The 27,900-nt window shown below is 43.0% G+C and overlaps 1 protein-coding gene across 1 annotated transcript in view; it reads right to left on the minus strand.

The window, feature by feature from the left end:
- Positions 1–27,900, minus strand: part of LOC124775562 — a 131,351-nt gene that overhangs the window by 32,016 nt on the left and 71,435 nt on the right. The gene's annotated exons all lie outside the window — the stretch shown is intronic.

Genomic DNA, 27,900 nt, shown 5'->3' on the forward strand with positions numbered 1-27,900 from the left:
TGGAACGCCCTACCGCAGGAACTGCTCGCGAATCTTGTGGATAGCATGGGAACACACTGCAGAACATGCATTGCCACTCGTGGTATCACAAGCAATGGAACGAACCTTTTCCTGCCTTTTGTAATGTATGGATGGCAATTATAAATCGCTTTGACTTCAATGGCTATTGTCTTTGAATAAAAGTGTCATTTCTGTTCTTCTCAATGCGCATTTTTTTCAGTTCTTTCTTCTATGGTCCAAGTTCCATCGAGCTACGCTACTTGGCGGTGACACATTCGTTCGTACGTTTCGCACAGCAGTGTAAATCGCTAAGATATACTGAATGCCGTCGTTAAAGACATGTTTATAGCTATAAATAACACGATCACACCTAGCGAGATTCAAGTATTAGATGGAGATTTCAGCTTACGAGCTACTGACTGATAAGCATGAGCAGTAGTGAAGCTCTTCTAATGCCTTATCTTAAAATTTCCTTGAGCAGCTAATCAAAGAACCAACTCTTGAAGGTAGCATATTAGATCTCCTGATTATCAACAGATCAAAACTTCTCGACTCAAACTAGAACAGGGAATGAGTGATCATACTGCCGCCAGAGTACCGCTGAATGCGTTTGTAAATAGGAATGTATTCCAGATTATCCGAGCGGCAAACGCGAAAAATCCATCTCCAGGGTCGAAAGTGTTGAGTATAAATAGACGAAATTCAAGAATATTGTACGTACAATCCCCTTAGATAGGAATGTGACGAGCGAAGTTATAAGGGATAGGAAAGAGCCAGCGTGGTTCGACAGCCACGTAAGAAAGTTTCTACAAAAGCAAATAGAGCTTCACGGCAAATTTAACCGTAGCCAAAATGCCTCACAGAACTAAACGAACCTAATACTAGCTTCAGGATACCCATGCATGAAGCATTCAAATAAGTCGGAAATAAAATTCTACCTACAAACGAGACAGAAAAATGATAAGATGTTTCAGTCTTATGTCAAATCTGTAAACTTATCGAAGCCATCTTTCCAGACACACCGTGACCATAAGGGCAGCGAAGCGGAGGATGACAAAGCGAAATCCGAAATACTAAATGTCTTTCTCCAAAACTATTTCACCGATGCGCTTTGTGGTTCCATCTTCAGATTGTATCACGAACGTCAAAGTGACAGACATCAAAATGAGTGATCATTGGATAGAAACGCAACTAAAATGCCTCATTACAGAAAAGGCTACTGCATCTTACGGAAACCCAGTGCGATTTTACATTGAGTATGTGAAAGAAGATGCTCCTCTTCTCGTAGCTGGTACCGCAGGTCGTTGGTGACCATAGAGTTCTTAGTGTTTGGAAAAAATTGCAGGTCATTCCCTTTTTCAAGAATAGTCGTCGAACCGATGCACAATACTACACAACTATATTCCTGACGTCAACCTGTTGTAGAATTTTGGAACATGTTTTGTTCTCGTGTATTATGATATATCTGGAAATCGGAAATCTCCTGTGTAGAAATCAGCACGAATTCTGAATACAGTGATTGTGTGGAATCGAGCTCTTTTCGTCCACAACATCCAGAAAGCAACAGGTCCCGGCGGCCAAGTTGATATCGGGTCGCTTGATTTCCAAGAGGCGTACGATAGAGTTTACCTATACCGCATAATGAACAAAATACTACTCTACGGAATATCAGACCAGCTGTGTGACTGGACTGAAGAGTTACTAGCAAACAGAACACAGTATCTCACTCTCAACAGAGGTAAATCTTCAGTATCGAAAGTAAGTTCGGGCGTACCTGCGGGGAGTTTTGCAGGACGATTACCTTCCACAACACGTGCAGGGTGATTCAGCTGCTCCTACGACTAGGTTTTATGCAATCAGCAGCTTCTTCAGATACAGCGAGCAAGATTTTCATATACCCACACGTGATATGGCCAAGCTATTAGTCATATAGTAAAAATGAACACGACCTTTTCGTAGGAAATTTAATGTACGAGGCCTGTTCAGAAAGTAAGCTCCGATTGATTGCCAAATTGAAACCACAGTGAACATCAGAAATGTTTTACTTGTAACAATTAGCTACACCTTTCAGCTACTTCTCTACGTAGTCGCCGTTCTGACTTAGACTTTTGTCATAGCTTTGTACCAACTTTTCAATAGTCTCATCATAGAAGGCAGCCGCCAGTGCTTTCCGCCAATTCTCCACGCTGGCCTACACCTCGTTGTCTGTGTCAAAATGTTGTCTTCAAAGACAGCGGTTCATGTGACCAGAGATGAAACTCAGGGGGAGACAATTGCGGACTGTATTGTGGGTAATCTCACATTTCCATTTGAAAACGATGCAGGAGCATCTTCATTGCCCCTGCAGAATGCGGCTGAGAATTGTCTTGAAGAAGAAACAGCACGACAGTTATGTAATGTTAGCTGCATAGCTTCAGGCGAAATTTCTCACCAGGCCCTTGTACTTGGCGGCAGACACTATTTTCTAGACATCTTTACGCACTCACTGCGACCTCAGAAATGAGAAGAGCGACGTGATGCTAACTGGGGTTATACTAGAGACACTACCCAACACATCTGTGCAAAGCTTTATCGGATTTTCATAGTCGTTTCCATTTCGCGACCGATCGGAGCTTACTTTCTGAACGCCCCTCGTAGTTAAATTTTTTACTCGAATATTTTTTCGCCAGGGGCCGCAGTTTCCGAATTATTCAAGAAAAAGCGACGAAAGTGACTTTCAAACGCGTTTTTCTTAAATAACTCGGAAACCGTGGCGTCCAGCGAAAACGCACCTCAGTACAAAATTTTGCTACATTAAATTTATGTTAATTTTTCCTGTAGGACTAACAGTTCGCGACTAGCGAGTGAGAAAATATGAAAATCTCGCACTTTTTTTTGAAGGCGTTGTAGATTGCACAAAACCGATCGGAAGGGGCAGCCCAGTCGGCCTTTATAAATGATGAGGCATTTTGCGGATGACGCTGTTGTATACAGAGAAGCTGCTGCAATTCTAGAAAATTGTAACGAAGTGCAGGAAGACCAGCAGAGGAACAACGCTTGGTGCTGGGATCTGCAGTTGACCCTGAACAAAAACAAATGTAACGTACTGTCCATAATTAGACAGGAATACCACTTATTGTATGATTGCAGAAAAATCATTGGAAGCAGTCACATCCATAAAATATCTTGGAGTATATGTACGGAGCCATTTAAAGTGGAACGACCACGCAACACTAATTGCTGCAAAGACAGGTACAAATTGAGATTCGTCGGAAGAACCTTCAAGAAGTCTAGTCCACCCACAAACTAGGTTGCTTACAAAATCCTTGTTCGACCAATACTTGAATATTGCTCGTCAGTACAAAATAAGATCCACAGAGAAAATAGAAAGGAAACGCAAATGACGAAAAAGGGAGCTGGGCGTTGCGTTATAGTTGAATTCAGCAAGTGCGGAAGCGTCTTGGAAATTTTCAGCCAACCCCAGTGGCAGAATCTGTAAGAGAGTCAATTTGCATCACGGAGTGGTTTATTGTTAAAATTCCGAACCGTACATTCCCAGGAGAGTCAACAACGTATCGCTTCCTCCTACGTACGTCGCATGAAAACGCTATGGACGTAAAATGAGAGAGACTCGAGCTCACACGGAGGCTTACCGACAATCATTCTTCCTGAAGACCATTCCCGACTGGAACACCAAAGTAGACCGTTCCCCGGGTGCAAGTCTTTCGATCTGACGCCACTTTGGAGACTTTCGCGTCGATGGAGATGAAATGATGATGATTAGGACAACACAACATCCAATCCCTGAGCGGAGAAAATCTCCGACCAAGCCGGGAATCGAACGCGGGCCCCTAGGATTGACATCGCACTGACCACTCAGCTGCGGGAGGCGGAAAAACAAAGAGGTGAAGTGATAGTAGTACACAAAGCATCCTCTGCTACACACTTAAAATGGCTTGCGGAGTATAGAAGTCAGTGTAGATGTAGAGTGAAGGCTACACGAAATGCAGCAGTTCGTGGAAGCTTGCTATCTCGAGTTATAAAGGAAGATTAGGGTTCAACATCCCGTCGACTAGGCGTCATTAGAGAGAGGTTATGGCGAACGTTCATTTTGTTTCTGCTGCGGCTACCATTGGGAAAAATCTGTCCACTCGCCACATGTAGCCAATCAGTTGGTCGCAAATCGTGCGGAAGACTCACATCGGATGAGTTCATTGCTCCGCACCAATAAATTTGTTTTTCGATCGACATACAAAGTTCAATGAACAGAAGTATTCTCATACGACACATGCTACGTTGGTTTGAAAATGAGGGACAGTTGCTGTAATAGCCCTGTTTACACGAGACGCGCCGTCCGCAGCAGCCAAGCCTATTCATCAAGTAAGCGCCATCAGATTACGCGTGGCGTGCAGAAAATTAAGTCGTAAATTGAACGAGACGAAGCAGTAAAACGAAGCAGTAAAACGTAGCATCTTGTAGGCTTTCAATTTTGTGAAAGCAGAGTATTGCCAATAATAAACCAGGCTACGCTTTTAGCACCTTCTTCATTATTACGCGTGAGGCTCTTCTTGAATTCAAATCAAAACATAGTTTAGGAAACTTCCATTTAGTTGAGGCTTTAACATTATTCAAGATTCAAAGCAAAATATATTATGATCTTTATTTCACCGTTTGTACGAACTGATTTTTAATTTTTAATGTAATGTTGAGATTCTAGAGACGTCAAAGCAATGGATCATTTAGTTTTCGCAGACACAAAACACGAACGCGTATGACAGGATGGAATAGATACTGGTATGTAACATCGCACAGATTGCGTGGTCATTATAGACACCGCACTTATTCGGAGAGCTCGAAAATAAGTAATGGAATGTGAGAGTCCTCATTGCAGGTCGTTAAACACACGAAGCGAAACTACAATACAAATCATAGTTGTGCACTTTGCAAAGTTACTTGTAGCAACAACAAAAATTGTGTGAAAAATAAAAAAACTGTAAACGATATAATTAAATTAGTACCTACTGATTACATTTAAATAAATTTTAATATATACTCTAATGTCTTCCAATTCCATGGAAGAAACTCTACTTCATTAACATTTGTGCTGGTGTGTAGTTCTGTTGTTGCCAAATGTTTACTCCAAATTCATCATATAATCTCTTGTTCGTCTTTGTCTTCGTTTTAATCACTGGCGTGAGACCGCACAAGCAAGTTCCAAGGTTTTTGGAACTCTGCGTACAGTTGTGTCGACTGACGATCATAGTTTTGGATCTCTTAGAGGGTCAATAAAGCTGCAACACCATGAAGGTGCTGTGCAACAGACGTCATATTGCCATGAAGTGTGCTACATCCTTGGACATACAAATTTTAAGGTAAACGCACATTTCATAATTTGACCGTCGAAAAACCGTAGTCTATCGAGACAGTGACTGATCGTTCAGCGATATTGCCGCTCGCGTTTATCGGGATTCCATGACTGTCATATACACTCCTGGAAATTGAAATAAGAACACCGTGAATTCATTGTCCCAGGAAGTGGAAACTTTATTGACACATTCCTGGGGTCAGATACATCACATGATCACACTGACAGAACCACAGGCACATAGACACAGGCAACAGAGCATGCACAATGTCGGCACTAGTACAGTGTATATCCACCTTTCGCAGCAATGCAGGCTGCTATTCTCCCATGGAGACGATCGTAGAGATGCTGGATGTAGTCCTGTGGAACGGCTTGCCATGCCATTTCCACCTGGCGCCTCAGTTGGACCAGCGTTCGTGCTGGACGTGCAGACCGCGTGAGACGACGCTTCATCCAGTCCTAAACATGCTCGATGGAGGACAGATCCGGAGATCTTGCTGGCCAGGGTAGTTGACTTACACCTTCTAGAGCACGTTGGGTGGCACGGGATACATGCGGACGTGCATTGTCCTGTTGGAACAGCAAGTTCCCTTGCCGGTCTAGGAATGGTAGAACGATGGGTTCGATGACGGTTTGGATGTACCGTGCACTATTCAGTGTCCCCTCGACGATCACTAGTGGTGTACGGCCAGTGTAGGAGATCGCTCCCCACACCATGATGCCGGGTGTTGGCCCTGTGTGCCTCGGTCGTATGCAGTCCTGATTGTGGCGCTCACCTGCACGGCGCCAAACACGCATACGACCATCATTGGCACCAAGGCAGAAGCGACTCTCATCGCTGAAGACGACACGTCTCCATTCGTCCCTCCATTCACGCCTGTCGCGACACCACTGGAGGCGGGCTGCACGATGTTGGGGCGTGAGCGGAAGACGGCCTAACGGTGTGCGGAACCGTAGCCCAGCTTCATGGAGACGGTTGCGAATGGTCCTCGCCGATACCCCAGGAGCAACAGTGTCCCTAATTTGCTGGGAAGTGGCGGTGCGGTCCCCTACGGCACTGCGTAGGATCCTACGGTCTTGGCGTGCATCCGTGCGTCGCTGCGGTCCGGTCCCAGGTCGATGGGCACGTGCACCTTCCGCCGACCACTGGCGACAACATCGATGTACTGTGGAGACCTCACGCCCCACGTGTTGAGCAATTCGGCGGTACGTCCACCCGGCCTCCCGCATGCCCACTATACGCCCTCGCTCAAAGTCTGTCAACTGCACATACGGTTCACGTCCACGCTGTCGCAGCATGCTACCAGTGTTAAAGACTGCGATGGAGCTCCGTATGCCACGGCAAACTGGCTGACACTGACGGCGGCGGTGCACAAATGCTGTGCAGCTAGCGCCATTCGACGGCCAACACCGCGGTTCCTGGTGTGTCCGCTGTGCCGTGCGTGTGATCATTGCTTGTACAGCCCTCTCGCAGTGTCCGGAGCAAGTATGGTGGGTCTGACACACCGGTGTCAATGTGTTCTTTTTTCCATTTCCAGGAGTGTAGATATGGAATCGATGGGTTTAAGGGTGTCATACTTTAAAACATGTATCCCTGCGGCCTTCGTGTCTAGCATGCGAGAGGATAGAGACAGGTATCGTTCGCTCGGCCGTGCGGGGTCGTAAGGCCTCGTCGCTTATTTTAACCCTGTATGAACGTGCTATACAAACTGTAAAGCTTAAAATGTGTCGCTGTATCTGCATAGCGAGAAGAATGTTCTCGCAGTCTCCATGCGTTGTAACGCTTCAGACTAAAAGTATGAGATGTTAGGCTGCACTGTGAGAATTTCTTCAACCTCTCGAACACTTATAACGTGAGAGTACCGTGTAGCGTGGACGCGTGTATTTCAGCTGTTGTTAATTATTGTTATTGATTTTGAAACACATAAGTTACCAACTTTAAATAAATATTATGTTATGGAGGTAATTTCGAAGTATATTTGGATAGAAAAATTATTATCGTAGACATTATTCCTACGTCCGCAGCTCGTGATCGTGCGGTAGCTTTCTCGCTTCCCACGCCCGGGTTCGCGGGTTCGATTTCCGGCGGGGTCAGAGATTTTCTCTGCCTCGTGATGACTGGGTGTTGTGTGATGTCCTTAGGTTAGTTAGGTTGAAGTAGTTCTAAGTTCTAGAGGACTGATGACCATAGATATTAAGTCCCATAGTGCTCAGAGCCATTTGAACCATTATTCCTACAACTTTTGAGCGTATTTTTTAAATGTTACAAATTTGTCAACTTAGGCAGTCTCAAGCAAACTGTTCTTCTTTTTTTGGGTGATGAATCCTGCACTATGTTATGGAAAGAAAGAGATTGTTGACACTCATGTGACGGGTGGAGAGAGTGATGACTGTTGCGTGAGTGCCTCCTCTTCTGATACCACTAAGTAAGGTGAACCAGTTGGAAAAGAAGCCCTAGGAAAGGCTTGAAGTCGGCCGCGGTGGCCGAACGGTTCTAGACTCTTCGGCCCGGAACCGCGCGGCTGCTGTGGTCGCAGGTTCGAATCCTGCCTCGGGCATGGATATGTGTGACGCCCTTAGGTTAGTTAGGTTTAGGTAGTTCTAAGTTCTAGGGGACTGATGACCTCAGATGTTGAGTCCCATAGTGCTCAGAGCCATTTGAACCATTCTGAAAGGCTTGAAGCTGACTGTCCATAAGTTATGGGAGGATTTGATCTTTTAGAGCCCCTAATGTCATTGTAAGAATCAACGCCAGAAGCACTACTGCCGTGGGCTATTTCTTCACTTCCTTGAGATGATGGTAGCAGATCCATGGCTATTGCGCAGGAGGGACTGTGACCCTCTTGGTGTACTCAGGAATAGGCAGAGGCCACTTTGTTAGTTCAAAGTTGAAGTAACTGACACCCTGTGTAAAAGAAACAAGAGGAAAAGACCTTCTTTAGATGTAGATAATATGCAGAGAGGTAGAAAATAGGGCACGCATCGAAGCCAATTCTCCTATGGGTGTCCGTCAGGACAGTGTTCGGCATTGGCCAGTTGTGTCTGCGAAGAGAGGTAGATGAAGACGCCAAACTGCAAAGGAAGTCCATTAATTATCTGCCAGACGTGTAATGTTAACTTGCACATTGGGAAGAGAGGGCACTGTTCTCCAGACTTTCATGAAGAAAAGTTCGAAAGTTTCAATTTTTAAATATTTTCATATGTCATAAAAGTATATATGTCATTATTTGCATGCCAAAATTTAATTTATCTTTATCCTTAAATGCATAGCATAACAAATACACAATGTTACAAAGTGTATTATATAAACATGACTTATTGTATTCCCCAACAGTATATGTTTATCGTGACCCTTAAGTAACACAAATATAGCGTTTAGAATGTTCTTTTCTCTGTTGCTTCATAGTTCTTTTAACATAGGATTAAGTTAGGGGATGGTCTTATCTGCAGCAGGAGAAATATGCACACAAAAGCTGCCATGATTTCTGGCGTTTCACCGACTGTTGCGTTTCCAGCATGAGACGGCAGCAGCGGGCACGGCAACAGTGGTGTGGCGAATGGCAAGACTGTACACAGGACTCGCACCACGTAGTCTGTTCAGACGAATCCCGGTTCTGCGTCCAGCATCGCAATGGATGCATCATATGTGGAGACTTCAAGGACAACGAACGTTGCCAGATTGTAGTTGTTATCGTCGTACTGCTCCATCATACAGGGTGGTTGTGTCCCACAGAAGACATAAAACGAGCACCTTTGGTTCACATAGCTGGTAATTCGGAGAGCACGCGTTAAGTTTCTGATTTGCTAAGGCCGATAACTGTACCCTCTCTTTGAGGGCTTCGTGACGTTATCTTTCAACGAGATAACACTTGACCGAATGTTGCCCATGGAGTCTTGACCTGACTAGATGCAGAGCGTTTTCGATTGTTACAATAGTCAGCGTCCTTTCCACATTTCTTCCCCACTGAATACATCTGATCAAGGGTTTCCTACACACTGGCACACTGCCACTCGTGAGCCACTGGAATTTACTGCTCGAAAGAGACAACGTTCTTTTTGTAGTGCAAAAGGAATTTATTCTGAACACAATGTTCAGTCATACCTACAAAGGTCTCGCTGTAACTATTGCGACATTAAAGAAATCATAAATAAATCTGAAAATCATTAGTATAACACAGAGGTGGAAGTATTATCAGTTGAATACACGAACGATAGTTCGAAAAGGGCATTCTTTCTCCGCTCACAATGGCACCTTTCCACGCTGTGTATGATAGTCGTGTTTTGAGTTTATCTGTTGAGTGACGGTGACTGTAATGGATGTGTGTACAGTCTGGTGTCATGTGTGACGTTGAAAGAGGTGAGTAGCGATGAGATTTCCGCACGTCTATTGCTAGTTTTCAGAAACGCCGAAAAATTTTAAGCGGAGTTATCGGCAGTTCATTGCTCTGGCATACAGAAGGAACTGCTTCTGAGCTCCCTTTCAAATTCTTTGTAATAAAATATCACATGCATCTTTTTCGAATTACGGTACTACAAAAATGTAACTTGAACACGAGTTATGTTTTCGACAACATGGAACTTCTGGTCTCGCGACAATATTGCATTTCAAGTGCGTTCTATCGATGATCCGATTAGAAGAAATAATTATTAACCAGGGTGTTAGACAATGGCATGGACTACCACCTACCTTTTTCAGTATTTACACTGACTTAATTCTTCTCAGATGGAAGTGTAAAGTAAAGAGAGGAATTACGATAATGTATGAGGGATACCTGAATGTATTATTCAAAACAATGAAGATGGCCTCAAAAGATCAGTGTACCAGCTGAACGAAGTTTGCAAGAAGCACAACTTTAAAATTTCTAGCAACAAAATGTCTAGTCAATGTCTAGTCAAACCAAAAATTGTTTTGGGTAATTCACTTTTAGAAGAAGTGTCAAAAATCTCTTATTTAGGTTGTGCTAGAAGTTTTGGTTTTGACTTTGACATTGAAAATAAAGTACACAAATTCCAAGCCGTCTGTGATGCCATTAGCAGAAAGAGACCATCATGAAGTTTTATAAAGTCAAGGCGGTTCCTCTGTTATCCTAGAAAGCGAAAGATGGGTTACAAAAAAGGATAAACAAACAAACAGCAGGGACGAGGTTCCTAAGAAAGACGAAGGGCTGCTGAGCATGATTTTGTTTGTGAGTTCTAACAGGCAACAGCCCTTGAAAGGAAATGATGATGATGACGACGATGATGATAATAGTTGTGATGATATCGATGATCACTGATTCTTTGAGAGAATCATTTTAATAACTCAGCAGCCTCTTTACACAGGTCACAGCTATACAAGGATGCCTCATACTCAGTAGAAACTTCTCAATACTGCAAGATATAGGGACTTGAATGAGCACGAAATCCAGAAGGGCAACTAATTCAGTTTTTCCTGAAAATTTTGATATAGGGCGCAAAAATCGTTCTTTCTGAATTACAGTTTAATGTCAAAATTAGATGATGATGAGGATGATGTTTGGTTTGTGGGGCGCTCAACTGCGTGGTTATCAGCGCCCGTACAAATTCCCAACCTTTTCTCAGCCCAATCTCGCCATTTTAGTGAATGATGATGAAATGATGAGGACAACACAAACATCCAGTCATATCGAGGCAGGTGAAAATCCCTGACCCCGCCGGGAATCGAACCCGGGAAGCGAGAACGCGACCGCGAGACCACGAGCTGCGGACTCAAAATTAGAAGGTTTAGTACATGGCGATCCCCGCTGTATATGACGACTCCCGTGGTTCCCTTGTATACAAGGATTGGCTGCTGTCAAGGTAACGGTAAGTTGCTCGTCTGAGGGGAAAAATCAGTTTTGGTGCATTCTACATTAGGTGACAAAAAGTTTTTTTTTCTGATGTAACAATGTACATACATCAGCGTGTTGACTGTTGACTGCTTTTTCTCTGTGTCAGACACATGACATAATTTACTACGTGATGTTCTCTGCACGATCATAATTGTAACACTAAGTGTACCACATCTGTAGTATAAACTAACCGTTCTGCATCCACACTTCAATACTTGAATGCTCTTCAGAAGAAAATAACCATTTATGGCTTGCTCTTGCCACATGTTCTTGAGGGTATTAATCAGCCCGTATTATAACTATTAGTCTGCAGATGAAGTAAATACTGATGTAACGTTCTTTGGCACACTATCCTCAGTCACTAATAAAAATATCTGCACCTAGACTCGACACACGCTGTATATGTGTTAACGTCATAGCTGAATGATACACCACGTATCAGCTCTGTCTATATTTCATTATTCTCGTGGTTGCTTCATGCACAAGCGAGTACAGTTACTAACCATGCACGGGAAAGGGCCCTGTATTCCAGGTAGTAGATCAAAAACGTTGTCGATGGCACAATGTACACTGACGGCAAAAAAGTCGCAACACCGAGTAACAGTTGTGCGACAGAATTGTAAGTTGGCAAGCGTGTTTCTACATCTGAAATATGAGATATATTCAAAATATCACGTTAATGGCGTAAGAGTGGCGCTAGTAGCACCACTATGAGAACTATGAGAATGCAGATCAGGTTTGCTTCAATTCTTAACGTCCCAGGTGGGGTGCCACAGACCGCTAACGTTTATTTTTACTCTGTTCCTAATGCATAGGGATGGGGAAGGAGTTGTAGTGTTATCTAGTTGTTCCTTGCCGAAGCTGTAGTGATTTCTCTTGTTAGTACCCCCTTTAATGTGGCGTAAACATATACTTATTACTGCTTCTTTCGTGCTAGCGGTCTCTGAGACCGCACATGGGACCCTGCGTTATGGATTCAGTAGACAAGTCTTCATCTGCTGTTCATATTACGCATCCTGACTTAGAGGATACTGTATTAAAATGGTCTGGGGAGAGTTCAGGAAGGGATGTTGGATTAGATAATGACAACGAAATTGAAAGTGAGCGTAATTAAGAATAGGAACAGTTCGAAAGCGAAGACGAATTTGTTTTGCCATCTGGGAAAACCTTGAATGAAACAAGTAATCAAAGTGATGAAACTAGACTTGTAGAGACTGGATCCTTACCTTAAATTTCTGATAGAAATATATTTAGTTGAACCAAATACCGCTGGTCGCCGAAGCCTCATCCAACGATAGCCAGTGGTATTATTCTTCCGCACGTTGGACATAAATGGGGTGAATGCCTTTGTCCTTCACAGTTCTTACAAAAACGGGACTCAGGTGAGCCGGTTTTGTTTTTTGGAGCAGCTGGCAAACTCGTTGGTGACACCACAGATAAAAAGCGAGTCAACAACTGTCACATAGCTCATGAACTCCTTGTATCCATTCACCGTGTGTTGGGTGTAGCAGAACCAAGGGTAGAAGTCGTTGTAGAACGACTGGAAAATTACAAAATTTGCTGCACCTATGACCCAGAAACGAAGATAAACACGTCTTATACACTCCTGGAAATGGAAAAAAGAACACATTGACACCGGTGTGTCAAACCTACCATACTTGCTCCGGACACTGCGAGAGGGCTGTACAAGCAATGATCACACGCACGGCACAGCGGACACACCAGGAACCGCGGTGTTGGCCGTCGAATGGCGCTAGCTGCGCAGCATTTGTGCACCGCCGCCGCCAGTGTCAGCCAGTTTGCCGTGGCATACGGAGCTCCATCGCAGTCTTTAACACTGGTAGCATGCCGCGACAGCGTGGACGTGAACCGTATATGCAGTTGACGGACTTTGAGCGAGGGCGTATAGTGGGCATGCGGGAGGCCGGGTGGACGTACCGCCGAATTGCTCAACACGCGGGGCGTGAGGTCTCCACAGTACATCGATGTTGTCGCCAGTGGTCGGCGGAAGGTGCACGTGCCCGTCGACCTGGGACCGGACCGCAGCGACGCACGGATGCACGCCAAGACCGTAGGATCCTACGCAGTGCCGTAGGGGACCGCACCGCCACTTCCCAGCAAATTAGGGACACTGTTGCTCCTGGGGTATCGGCGAGGACCATTCGCAACCGTCTCCATGAAGCTGGGCTACGGTCCCGCACACCGTTAGGCCGTCTTCCGCTCACGCCCCAACATCGTGCAGCCCGCCTCCAGTGGTGTCGCGACAGGCGTGAATTGAGGGACGAATGGAGACGTGTCGTCTTCAGCGATGAGAGTCGCTTCTGCCTTGGTGCCAATGATGGTCGTATGATTGTTTGGCGCCGTGCAGGTGAGCGCCACAATCAGGACTGCATACGACCGAGGCACACAGGGCCAACACCCGGCATCATGGTGTGGGGAGCGATCTCCTACACTGGCCGTACACCACTGGTGATCGTCGAGGGGACACTGAATAGTGCACGGTACATCCAAACCGTCATCGAACCCATCGTTCTACCATTCCTAGACCGGCAAGGGAACTTGCTGTTCCAACAGGACAATGCACGTCCGCATGTATCCCGTGCCACCCAACGTGCTCTAGAAGGTGTAAGTCAACTACCCTGGCCAGCAAGATCTCCGGATCTGTCCCCCATTGAGCATGTTTGGGACTGGATGAAGCGTCGTCTCACGCGGTCTGCACGTCCAGCACGAACGCTGGTCCAACTGAGGCGTCAGGTGGAAATGGCATGGCAAGCCGTTCCACAGGACTACATCCAGCATCTCTACGATCGTCTCCATGGGAGAATAGCAGCCTGCATTGCTGCGAAAGGTGGATATACACTGTACTAGTGCCGACATTGTGCATGCTCTGTTGCCTGTGTCTATGTGCCTGTGGTTCTGTCAGTGTGATCATGTGATGTATCTGACCCCAGGAATGTGTCAATAAAGTTTCCCCTTCCTGGGACAATGAATTCACGGTGTTCTTATTTCAATTTCCAGGAGTGTATTTGTCATTATTGCAAGAAGCCAATCTAGCTAGATTTCTCTACAAAAATTTCCAGCGAGTGCAAAGAAAACCTCTGAAAATAAGAAGAAGGGAACCTGAAAATTATTACTGTACTTTTAATTTTTTATGGATTTTTTTGTTTTTATTATTAAATGTATAACAAGCAATAAAATTATACCGTAAAGTGAATTTAGAGTGCATGGTATTTGCATTTTCATAGCATTAACATTGTCATGTAATATTACATACAGTTTGTGCAGATTTTTTTAATGAGTTCTTTTAGTAAAAATAAACTTTAAAATTTATTTGAATATATTTTTTGTGCGGTATTGATGTAACCTTTTACATAAGAAACTGAACTGTTTAAGTGAAACTGCTGAATGCAATTTTTATGGGTCCTTAAACATAACGGTCTCTCAAACTGCACCTGGAACAGAGTGAGACAAAAAAATGACGTGGGAAGCTAAGGGTTAAATACACCATGTAACGATCATGAGCGTTAGTTACCAGTGAGATTGGACCTGGTGAGCTGATGTATGTCAAGATCGCCTTTAATGTAACAAAGACGGCATTATCAACACATCACTGAATTAGAACGACGTCTTGTAATTGAGCTTCGAGAATCTGGATGTTCCTTCTGGGATACTGCAGAAAAAGTGGGCCAGTAATATAGCCACTGTAGGTGATTGCTGGCAACGGCAGGCACTGGAAAGTACGGTCTCAAGAAGATCGGGCTCCGGGCGGCCACGTGGCACTGCCGAAAGGGAAGACCATCGTGTTCGGAGTATGGCTATGGAACATCGTACTGCATCTGCAGCAGCAATTGGAGCAGCAGCTGGCACAACAGAGACACAAAGAACTGTTACAAATCGGTTACTTCAAGGAGGGCTTCGGGCCAGACATCCTGTAGCGCGCGTTCCACTGATCCCAAACCACCGCCGCATGCGACTTCAGTGGTGTCAAGAGGGAGTTCATTGGGGGGACGGAGAGGAAGTCTGTTGTGTTTCCTGATAATTGCTGGTCCCATCTCGGCGCCAGTGATGAACGTGTGTTGGTTAGAATGAAGACAGATGAGCGACTGAATCCAACCTGTTTGCCACCGGGTCCCACTGGGTCTACACTTGGGAGGAGGAGGAGGAGGAGGAGGATATTAGCGTTTAACGTCCCGTCGACAACGAGGTCATTAGAGACGGCTACACTTGGGGTTATGGTCTGGGGTGAGATTTTGTGTGGCCGCAGGAGCACTCTCGTGATTATCCCACGCATCCTGACTAGAAGTTTGTACGTCAACCTGGTGATTCGACCTGTTATGCTGCCATTCATGAACAGCTCTCCAGGCGGTGTTAACACGACAACGCTCGCCCACATACCGCTGCTGTAACCCAGCATGCTGTACTCAGTGTCGACACGTTGCCTTCGCCTGCTCGATCACCAGATTTGTCTCCAATCGAGCCCGTATGCGACACCATCGTGCCAAACCAGGATTAACCGTCCCTGTATTGACCGACCAAGTGCACTAGGCATCGAATTCCATCCCACAAATTAACATCCATCACCTTTACGACACAATGCATGCAAGTTTGCATGCTCGCATTCAACGTTCTGGCGGTTAAACCCGTTATTAATGTACCAGGTTCTCATATTTGCAATGGCTTTTCTTGCGCTTACATTAACCTGTGAACTTGCAACGTTAATCAATTAAATATATCAATTAGACAAATGTATTCTAGAAATTTCTTTACTCTGTATTAATTATTTCTTGGTTTCGGATTTTTCCGTCAGTTTGTTCTAGGAGACCACGATATCGACTATTTCGAGCAAAAAAATGTGTGTACTACATTATATCTCGTTGAATGTATTACATAAAAGCGAAATAAATAAAAAATTAATAAATCGATCTATTCATGAAAGAAAATTTAAATTAATTGGCAGTGGATTAAACAGGATTCTCAACTACACCACCAACGATTTCGGTTCCCTTCCCAGTTCCCCTTTCAACAGTAACTTTAGTACTCATTAGGATGTCTTACGGTATTTCTGTTATGATAGCACTGATTAAAATTCTAACGACGACAACTTCGCCCCTTTATTTCTGAATTCTGCGTTTCGTACATTCCTCTAGAGGTGAAATGAATGAGATATAGACAAATGACGGTGGTATCCAATGAAAGCTGTTAATGCGGACGATCTATTGGTTGGTGAAATATCGTAAAATTGTTACCTGAGCGGTAAAACACACAGGAGATCCGCTCTTCTGGAAGACCATACCTGATCTTATTATCCTTAAAATAATATGATCCACAGCCGTGGAGGCCGACAACCAAAAAAACCGATAAATTACATGTAATCTTGTAATAAGTAGCAGGACAACAGATGTATTCAGAAATTTTCAATCACGTTGCAGAAAACATTTATGTGAATGTAAATTTAAAGTGCTTTTTTGCCACTTCGTGTATTTTTTAGTTGTACAGTGCGAGTTGTGGATGTTCATGCGATTGTTCTGCGTGAATTGAGGTCATCAGTAAACCGTACGAATCAGTTGCTCACCAACAGTATTCTGATCGGCCAGTTTCAACGCCTAACCTTAAACGTTACGTCCGTTAATGGTTCCGTAATCTTTCCCATAGATCAACTTATGGAATACAAATATGTGTTTATATAATACGTGGATCTGCCATAGGACTACACACTAGCGATTGAAGAAAGACATATGGTTCAATCACACTTCGTTTAATAGGCCGCTCAGAAGAAATTTGTTTACTGAACTGGAACTGTCGGAATAAAAATATTTCAAAAGTGTATTAATTAGTCATAAATACGGTAATCAGCAACTAGGAAAATGTGTAGTATATTTTTCGCCTGATCCGATCCCACTCGACTTCTTCGTGTAGGTCATGTGAGAAAGGAGTTGAGGAACGTTAAGTTTTAACATCCCACCGACGCCGAGTTTATTACAGTGAGGCACAAGCTGGCATCGGGAAAGGCAATAGGCCATGTATAGACACTACGGAAAAGTTAGATCTGGACGAGGGACGAAACGTTTTACCGTTGCCGTGCCGAATGGGAGTTGGGTGTCTTAACCAGTACATCTCCTCATTCGATTTGCTGTGAACCCTTGGGTACGAGACACCTGTTGAGACGGGCAGGAGTTCTCGTTGTCTGCGACATGGTGCAAGAAACGCTGGGGTAGTCGGAATGGGTGCTACAAAACTTGGTGTGATGATGTCATGCGTGCTAGAAGGTGAACAGTTATAGAGAATGTGGCACCTTGTATAAGTTGTTCAGACAAATAACATTATTTCAAACATGTATCCAGTCGTATTTTTACTAACGATATAGATCAATGGCAAATTAGAAATGTTAGCAATTTGTCCTAGAACTTTCGACTCGTTTCCGGGCCAGAATTCCTTGTTTCACACTAATACCTTCGCCCATCTCAGTATTCCACGAAATTTTGTGTAGTTTCCATGGGAACATCTCTCATATAGCAGTCGCAGCACATGATACAGGACACGGATCTGCAAGAACTGCACATGCACATGATAAGCATCGCCGTCCGGTGTGGCAGAGCGGTTCTAGGCGCTTCACTCTGGAACCGCGCGACCGCTACGTCGCAGGTTCGAATGCTGCCTCGGGCATGGATGTTTGTGATGTCGTTAGGTTAGTTAAGTTTAAGTAGTTCTAAGTTCTAGGGGACTGATGACCTCAGATGTTAAGTCCCATAGTGCTCAGAACCATTTGAACCATTTTTTTTGATAAGCATCGTGCAGGCAGCGGCTCAAGAAACCGTCGCCCTACGCCAATCTTAGCGTTGCGCCTGCTGTGTGCGAGTGGGGCACTCGTAGGAGACATATCACGATATTCCAGACATTCTAAAATAGGGAGATAACATTATTCTGCATTTTTAAGAAGAGCTGTTCACAACACTGTCTTTGATAACTTTTTCGTACAAATGAATAACAGACTTTGTTTCTTGAGCCATTTGGTGTTTATATCTCTCTCAGACATCTCACACCTGATGTACTATATTAATTCAGCTTACCTGTCTCCGCATATCAAAGTCTTATATAATTTTACAGCGGCACATTCATTTTCTCTAACTATAGAACGAATTCACTATATTTGTTTGAAGAATGGAAGTGGAAAACGTTCCAAGTGCCAAATCGCTTATCTGCCAGAAAGGAAACAGTGTACCTCTTTTTGTATACAAATTATTTACACCCAAAAAATTGACAAAGAATTCTGAAACCACAGAACTATGCTGCCCAGCTCCTCACTGAAGAAAAACAATGAGACAATTAAGAAATTTTTTTTATAAACATATTAAGTATCATCGAGGAAACTGACTGTTTCTAAGTGTCAATAAGAAAGTTTTTATTGCAAATAATAGTACTGTAGTCAACAATAACAACTTCTTATTTCTTTTAAATTTTTACAAGATAATAAGGAAATTAAGTTCATGGAAAATATTCCTCGGTGTTGACTTGTGTTTCTTCTGATTTCTAGCAATGTGACAACAGGTCTTCCTGTTTTGATACTTATACATATGGCTGGGCTTTCAGATGAAGTATAGCACGGCATACATCAACAATGCTCTTCCCTCTACCAAATACACTGACATGTATCCAATCTTCTGTTCCAATGTAAGACTTTTTAATAGCTACCTGGGGTGGGTAGCATGAGACACTTTGATCATACTGAACCCGAAAAACTTACACGCCTGCATTGAGAACAGTGTTTCAGTAGCATCTTTCAAATCAAAGATGTCAGTTGTATGCACTGCAGTTACACGGGATGGGACAATGGCTTCAACTGACTCAACAATCGTGCATAGATTTTGCGGAACAAAGACGTTGATGTATGGCACGTGGTACTCCTGTGGGAAGCACTGCTTGGTATACAGACCATGCACCGTCTAGTAGTGAATGTTCGAAACATTTCCTCAGTGATGTGGCACGTGGAGCACGTTTAGGGACGTGCACAGAGTACCGTGAGCACAATAGCGCTGAAAACGTGTTTAAAAACTACAGATAGAACGTTTTTCCATTTCTACTCTTCCTTTGTAGAATTCATCGAAAGATTTGTCCATCAACTGATGTGCTCATTAACTAACAAAAATTTAGATACGGCTAAAATAAACGTTTAGAAGTTAATTGTAGCTCTACGACGCATTATGTGGAAATGTCATCTTCAGTCTTGAAAAGAATAAAAACATTTCAAAGACTTACTCAGCACCAAGAATGTATTTCAGAATGGAACATGTTTCCTTAGAAAAATCTGTCATCCAATTAAAGAATGCTGCAATATTTTATGAATATTTAGTCAATCAAATCACTCAACAAAAATCGCCAAAGGATTCACGTACACGTAAGATTCTGCAGTAAAAAGCAAATGAAGTATTAGAATACCAAAGTCTGTAAAGAAAGTGAGAGATAAAACTAGGTATTATTTACACGAACGATATTTAAATTTTATGCTGTCAACAAAGTTGTGACTCATTTACGAACTACATTTCATAAGGATTGTTTGTAAGCAAACCTAGCTAGCATCCGGTAATATGCCAATAAGTGTAATGCCTTGTATACAAAACTATGACGCTGGCCAAGAATACGTAATTATATAAAACTTATAGAGTTGTTGAGAATATCCATTACTGTTTAATTTTTTGTACAGTTTCCAGTGGAGTTTATTTTATGGGCCTGAACTGTTTGACCTTGCCCAATGTCTGGATGTTTCACTTCTAAGGGTCCCGGACCCAGTAAACGATGAAAATTTTGGTTTTGCCGATTAGTGTACTAAAATAATAGACGTTTTCCTTTAAAATTAAGTATGTGTTTGTATTTAGCCACTTTAAGTAGGAGTGCGAGTAAGTTACTACAAACAGCATAGTGAACGCATTATTGTGGCCAAGATAAACACGAAGCCCACGCCTACTACAGTAGTACAAGTTTATATGCCAACTAGCTCCGCAGACGATAAAGAAATTGATGAAATGTATGATGAGATAAAAAAAATTATTCAGGTTCTGAAGGGAGACGAAAATTTAATAGTCATGGGTGACTGGAATTCGAGAGTAGGAAAAGGGAGAGAAGGACACATAGTAGGTGAATATGGATTGGGGCTAAGAAATGAAAGAGGAAGCCGCCTGGTAGAGTTTCGCACACAGCATAAAAGCATATGAAGTATTAGAACACCAAAGTCTGTAAAAGAAGCATAACTTAATCATAGCTAACACTTGGTTCAAGAATCATGAAAGAAGGTTGTATACATGGAAGAAACCTGGAGATACTAGAAGGTATCAGATAGGTTATATAATGGTAAGACAGAGATTTAGGAACCAGGTTTTAAATTGTAAGACATTTCCAGGGACAGATGTGGACTCTGACCACAATCTATTGGTTATGAACTGTAGATTAAAACTGAAGAAACTGAAAAAAGGTGGGAACTTAAAGGTGATGGGACCTGGATAAACTGACTAAACCAGAGGTTGTACAGAGTTTCAGGGAGAGCATAAGGGAACAATTGACAGGAATGGGGGAAAGAAGTATAGTAGAAGAAGAATGGGTAGCTCTGAGGGATGAAGTAGTGAAGGCAGCAGAGGATCAAGTAGGTAAAAAGACGAGGGCTAGTAGAAATCCTTGGGTAACAGAAGAAATATGAATTTAATTGATGAAAGGAGAAAATATAAAAATGCAGTAAATGAAGCAGGCAAAAAGGAATACAAACGTCTCAAAAATGAGATCGACAGGAAGTGCAAAATGGCCAAGTAGGGATGGCTAGAGGACAAATGTAAGGATGTAGAGGCTTATCTCACTAGCGGTAAAATAGATACTGCCTACAGAAAAATTAAAGAGACCTTTGGAGAAAAGAGAACCACTTGTATGAATATCAAGAGCTCAGATGGAAACCCAGTTGTAAGCAAAGAAGGGAAAGCAGAAAGGTGGAAGGAGTATATAGACTTATAGAGGGTCTATACAAGGGCGATGTACTTGAGGACAATATTATGGAAATGGAAGAGGATGTAGATGAAGATGAAATGGGAGATACGATACTGCATGAAGAGTTTGACAGAGCACTGAAAGACCTGAGTCGAAACAAGGCCCTGGGAGTAGACAACATTCCATTAGAACTACTGACGGTCTTGGGAGAGCCAGTCCTGACAAAACTCTACCATCTGGCGAACAAGATTTATGAGGCCGACGAAATACTTTCAGACTTCAAGAAGAATATAATAATTCCAATCCCAAAGAAAGCAGGTGTTGACAGATGTGAAAATTACCGAACTATCAGTTTAATAAGTCTCAGCTGCAAAATATTAACACGAATTCTTTACAGACGAATGTAAAAACTGGTAGAATCCGACCTCGAGGAAGATCAGTTTGGATTCCTTAGAAATATTGGAACACGTAAGGCAATACTGACCTTACGACTTACCTTGGAAGAAAGATTAAGGAAAGGCAAACCTACGTTTCTAGCATTTGTAGATTTAGAGAAAGCTTTTGACAATGTTGACTGGAATACTCTCTTTCAAATTCTGAAGGTGGCAGGGGTAAAACACAGGAAGCGAAAGGCTATTTACAATTTGTACAGAAACCGGATGGCAGTTATAAGAGTCGAGGGGCACGAAAGCGAAGCAGTGGTTGGGGAGGGAGTGAGACAGGGTTGTAGCCTCTCCCCGATGTTATTCAATCTGTATATTGAGCAAGCAGTAAAGGAAACAAAAGAAAAATTCGGAGTAGGTATTAAAGTCCATGAGGAAGAAATAAAAACTTTGAGGTTCGCCGATGTCATTGTAATTCTGTCAGAGACAGCAAAGGACTTGGAAGAGCAGTTGAACGGAATGGACAGTGTCTTGAATGTAGTATATAAGATGAACATCAACAAAAGCAAAACGAGGATAGTGGAATGTAGTCGAATTAAGTCGGGTGATGCTGAGGGAATTAGATTAGGAAATGAGACACTTAAAGTAGTAAAGGAGTTTTGCTATTTGGGAAGCAAAATAACTGATAATAGGCGAAGTAGAGAGGATATAAAATGTAGACTGGCAATGGCAAGGAAAGCGTTTCTGAAGAAGAGAAATTTGTTAACGTCGAGTATAGATTTAAGAGTCAGGAAGTCATTTCTGAAAGTATTTGTATGGAGTGTAGCCATGTATGGAAGTGAAACATGGACGATAAATAGTTCGGACAAGAAGAGAATAGAATCTTTCGAAATGTAGTGCTACAGAAGAACGCTGAAGATTAGATGGGTACATCACATAACTAATGAGGAGGTATTGAATAGAATTGGGGAGAAGAGGAGTTTGTGCCACATCTTTGACTAGAAGAGGGGATCGGTTGGTAGGACATGTTCTGAGGCATCAAGGGATCACCAATTTCGTACTGGAGGGCAGCATGGAGGGTAAAAATCGTAGAAGGAGACCAAGAGATGAGTACACTAAGCAGATTCAGAAGGACGTAGGTTGCAGTAAGTACTGGGAGATGAAGAAGCTTGCACAGGGTAGGGTAGCATGGAGAGCTGCATCAAACCAGTCTCAGGACTGAAGACCACTACAACAACAACAACAAGTAATTTTAATTTATTTTCTCAAAATCTAATGTCTATCAGACGAACTTTTCTCTAACTCCTCGGATGTAATATATCTACGGAATATCTTTCTAAAGTTGGCTAAGACTGTAGTACAGGCTAATGTTTCCGTTTAAGAAGGCAGGTCTCAAGAATAACTCAATATCTTTGTTACTTCTTTGCATATTAGTTTAGTGAAAACGTGGTGCAACTCAGGGATGGTACATAAATTACAGAACGATAATGAGGATAGTACTACTAATAGTAGTAAAGTTACGTGCAATGAGACATCAGTTCCGACCACAGGCGTCTCCAGCAGTAAATTATTACGAGTGAAGACTCGGTAGATGGGTACAGATTGCAAGCGGTCTAAACGGAAGATAGCCTTGAAAAAAGTTTAAAATATTACGATCTAAAACCACTTTTTGAAGAATTCTAGATGTCTCCGACCATAAATTTCAGTGACACTTAAAACTCCTAAAATGTGCCAATTTAAACCTGGATTAAAACGTGTATTGCGATTACCGAGTACAAAAATGTTATATAATATTAACATTTAAACTTATCAACAGCGTTGTATGAAATATGTTCTACACAACCGTGGAAACTATTTCAAATTGAATCTTTTTCAAAGCAAATAAATGCTCTCTTCGCGCAATATTTCTGGTTAGTCGTATGAGTGAACCAGTAACAGACGAAGACCCCTGCATTTTTAAATACTGTATTAGTTTCATTTTTAAAACCATTTCAAGAAAGTGGAAACAATCCGCCAGAAAACACATTTCGTAATTTAAAGAACAGACCAGTACTTCTGAAACCCGAAAAACGCTAGAAAACTATTACTTTACAAGAATACATTTCAAACGTCTACACTGCCTAGTTTTCTTTTAGCGAGCATCGCGGACGAAGCTGCGATGGATTAATTGTTAGTTTGTTATAAACCTTTCTGTACGGAAGAATCAATGAGAAATAATAGGTATAGAACTTAACAAGCTATATGCTATATATTTAGATTAGTTTAAAAATTTTTGATAAATTCCTATACACTAGGTGTTCTACTTTGAGCTCCCAGGTGTTTGGTTTTTTTATCGAATTGTTCGGTATTTCAGACCCGCGTACGGAGTTCGGTACCGATGTATGAGTGGTTCGGAATTTTTAGAATTCCATCCATAACATTCATTTATCTGTTAGTCTCCAAAATCAGGTCGATAAAAATTGGGTGCGCTGTTGACAGCCGGCGCTTGCTGATCGTTATCTGTCTCTTTCCCTGCATTCGGTTGCCACCGCCCACGCCCGCCAGTCTACGCTGCGCATCGGTTAATCAGTTGAACCTCAGGGAGTTGAAAGCAGCTGCGTTTTGACTTTATTGTGCGCAGTCTTCTGTATCTAATCTAGAAATATGTACAAGCTTCTAAGGTGGTTGGTATTGAAGGAGACTTTGAGGAAGGTAGTTTATTCGAAGAGATCTGTACACTACACTGAGGAAAAAGAATCGCAACACCAAAAAATAATGAACGTAAAGTAATGAAATTTGGGGAATATATTTGTCTAGGTAACATGTACATGTACATAATCACAGGTTGATGTAAGCACGAGATAAGCCATTTCAAATGTGAAATGCTGCTACATTAATAACCGATGTAACCGCCACAATGTTCAATGCAAGTATGTAAACGCGTATGCATTGTGTCTTACTCGTCCCGGATGTAATTTTGTGGACCAGAGCTAAAAAAAAAAAAGTTCAAATGTATGTGAAATCTTATGGGACTTAACTGCCAAGGTCATCAGTCCCTGAGCTTACACACTACTTAACCTAAATTATCACATACCCAGGCCAGAGGGAGGACTCGAACCTCCGCTGGGACCAGCCGGACAGTCCGTGACTGCAGCGCCTCAGACCGCCCGGCTAATCCTGCGAGGCTCTAGAGTTCCTGACTGTTGCACTTGGTCCGTCAATACAGGGACAGTTAATGCTGTTTGCCGATGACGCTGGATTTGATTTCCGATGATGCCCCATATGTGCTCGATTGGAGACCGATCTGGTGATCGAGTAGGCCACGGAATGGTGTCACCATCCTGTAGAGCATGTTGTGTTACAACAGCAGTATGTGGGCGAACGTTATCCTGCTGTAATATACCCCCTGGAATGCTGTTCATGAATAGCAACACAACAGGACGAAAACCAGATTTAATTTCAAATTTTCAGTCAGGATGCGTAGGATAATCACGAAAGTGCTCCTGCTGTCGTACGAAATCGCACCCCAAGCCGTAACAGCAGCCCAGTGTGCCTAGCACGCAGAAAGGTTGGTTGAAAGGCCTCAACTGGCCTCCTTTTAACAAACACACGGCAATCACTGGCACCGAAGCAGACCCAGCTGTCGTGAGAAAACACAACAGACCTCCATTCTGCCCTATAATTAGCTCTCTCTTGACACCAGTGAAGTCGTACATGGCAGTGGTTTAGGGCAGTGAAATGCACACTACAGGGCGTCTGCCCTGGGGCTATTCTTGACGTAACTGGTTTTTAGCAATCAGTTGTGTCACTGTGGTGTCAACTGCAGCCCAAATTGCTGCTGCAGATGCGTACGATGCTCCAGAGTCATACACAGAACGTGATGGTTCAAATGGCTCTGAGCACTATGGGACTTAACATCTCAGGTCATCAGTCCCCTAGAACTTAGAACTACTCAAACCTAACTAACCTAAGGACATCACACACATCCATGCCCGAGGCAGGATTCGAACCTGCGACCGTAGCGGTCGCGCGGTTCCAGACTGAAGCGCCTTGAACCGCTCGGCCACCAGAACGTGATGGTCTCGACTCTCGGTAGTGCCACGAGGCCGCCCGGAGACCGTTTTTTTCTGACCGTACATTCTCGTGACCACCGCCGCCGGCACTCATGTGTAGTGGCTTACAGTCCTGCCAAGTCTGCAGAAGAAATATTTGGCTTCTCACAGCCCTACTACACGACCTCGTTCAAACTTAGTGATATGTTGATAATGGCGTCTTTGTCGCCTTAAAGGCATCCTTGAGTAACATCAACTCACCAAGTCCAGTCTCAAAGATAACTAACGCTCACGATCGTTACAGCATGGGTTTAAAACAAACCTGATTTCCATCTTCATACTAGCGCCACTCTTTCGCGATAGGCGCGAAATTTGAATAGACATCATGTTGTACGCGTAGAAAAACGCCCTCCAACTTTTACTTACGTCGCACAACTCCTTGGTGTTGCGATTCTTTTTCGCGTCAGTGTATATAAACTGTAGAGCAATTACAAAATGAAGCTTCTACGTTTACAAATCCATTTTCGTGGGGAACATTTGTTACCGAAAGTGTAACACAAAAAAAATCATCAAAAGGATAATGGCGGTTCCATACAGCAATGCCTATGTGAGAGGAGTCTTCAGTCGCATCGATCATTTATGGTCTGACGCTGGAAATAAATTGAGTGTCAATATGGTAAAAGCAGAATTATGCATTCCTTGTAATTTGAAGTATGCAACATGCAACGTCTTTTATCAAAAAGTGAAAGGTAACATAAATTTGTTGGAAGCTGGAATTAGCAATAATAAATATAGCTTTTTTGTTTACTGAGTGTTTTACCGTGTTCACCCTCAGACCTCAGCTCAGCAAACCCTTTCGCCAGGCAATGTTCGATAATTTTGTCAACTGAATCTTGCAACATTGTAGTGATGAAGTTGAGCTAACAGGAATGCATTTTGTAATAAATATTTACTTATCATTATTCCTTTGCCATTATTTTCGCACAACCGGACTACAAGTGATTGTCACGTGAGGCCCGATTTTTACCCATCTGCCTTCTGGCCACCCGTCTTACAAATTTACAGCAAAACCAAGTAGATTCGTGCTTATCTAGCTCGCTCCTTCATTACTCTTAGTCGGCCAACACAGTTCATTATAACGTGGAACACTATCTGTGGTATCAATAGCTACGAATCCACGGCGTAGGTACAATTTCTTAGGTTGGCACTACGACACAGACGACAGCGCCCTCTAGTCGGCGCTGTGCAGCTCTACGAGTTCCGCTCCAGATGCAGTCCATTTGATTCCGAGTAGACGATCAAGCAACATTGTTTCTATTACGTAGTGGGCGAGCCACTACAGATTTGTCTTCGTAAGTTCTAGTAGCTCTTGGCTTTCATACATGAACGGCTTCGCACCTACGTGCTCATCTGTACGCAAAGTTAAGTAATATTATCAGTTGTATGTATTCATACACCAGTAAAAGAGCTTTAACCGATACACAGTACCGAAGTACTTCACCTTTTCCTGCTCCTATTCGCTTCCTACATTCGGCCTACCTTTCAATTTACAGGGGCAGACCCACGCGCCGATTATCCAGGCGGGATACAAAACTATATTTTTGGTGAACAATTTAAGTGGAACAGATTTACTGGCATGTCAGTAATTCCTGCAAACTACTAATTCTTACTGTACAAGAGCTTTAATATGTGTAATTAGTTAATCTTGGATATATTCGTTCAATGTTGTAATTTTTTGTCAACTGAGACTTAGACAACTGATACTGCTTTTCAAAAAATGAATACTATAAATTAGAAGGGGTGTAAGTGCCAAAGCCCAGATCGTACACTTGTAATACCTGTGACTTACTGCATGTCAAAATTAAGTGTGACCTAAGCGATATCCAACATAAAGCAGCCCTTGAGCTTCACCAGAGAAAAGCAGAGAAGACAATGTCTGCTTTACATGAAGATTAAATTTTGTCACAGACGCCCAGTAGTGATACATGTGCGGTCACAGTCGATTCACACAGAAGACATTGTATATCCCTTCATTGATACATTGTGAGACGCACTCCTTCAATCTTGCCCGCATCTCGTGGTCGTGCGGTAGCGTTCTCGCTTCCCACGCCCGGGTTCCCGGGTTCGATTCCCGGCGGGGTCAGGGATTTTCTCTGCCTCGTGATGGCTGGGTGTTGTGTGCTGTCCTTAGGTTAGTTAGGTTTAAGTAGTTCTAAGTTCTAGGGGACTGATGACCATAGATGTTAAGTCCCATAGTGCTCAGAGCCATTTGAACCATTTGAGCTTCAATCTGTGTGTTCATGTTTGTGATATTGAAGGTGCATATATGT

This window comes from Schistocerca piceifrons, chromosome 2 (assembly GCF_021461385.2).
Source record: "Schistocerca piceifrons isolate TAMUIC-IGC-003096 chromosome 2, iqSchPice1.1, whole genome shotgun sequence".
NCBI classification, from domain to species: Eukaryota; Metazoa; Arthropoda; class Insecta; order Orthoptera; family Acrididae; genus Schistocerca; species Schistocerca piceifrons.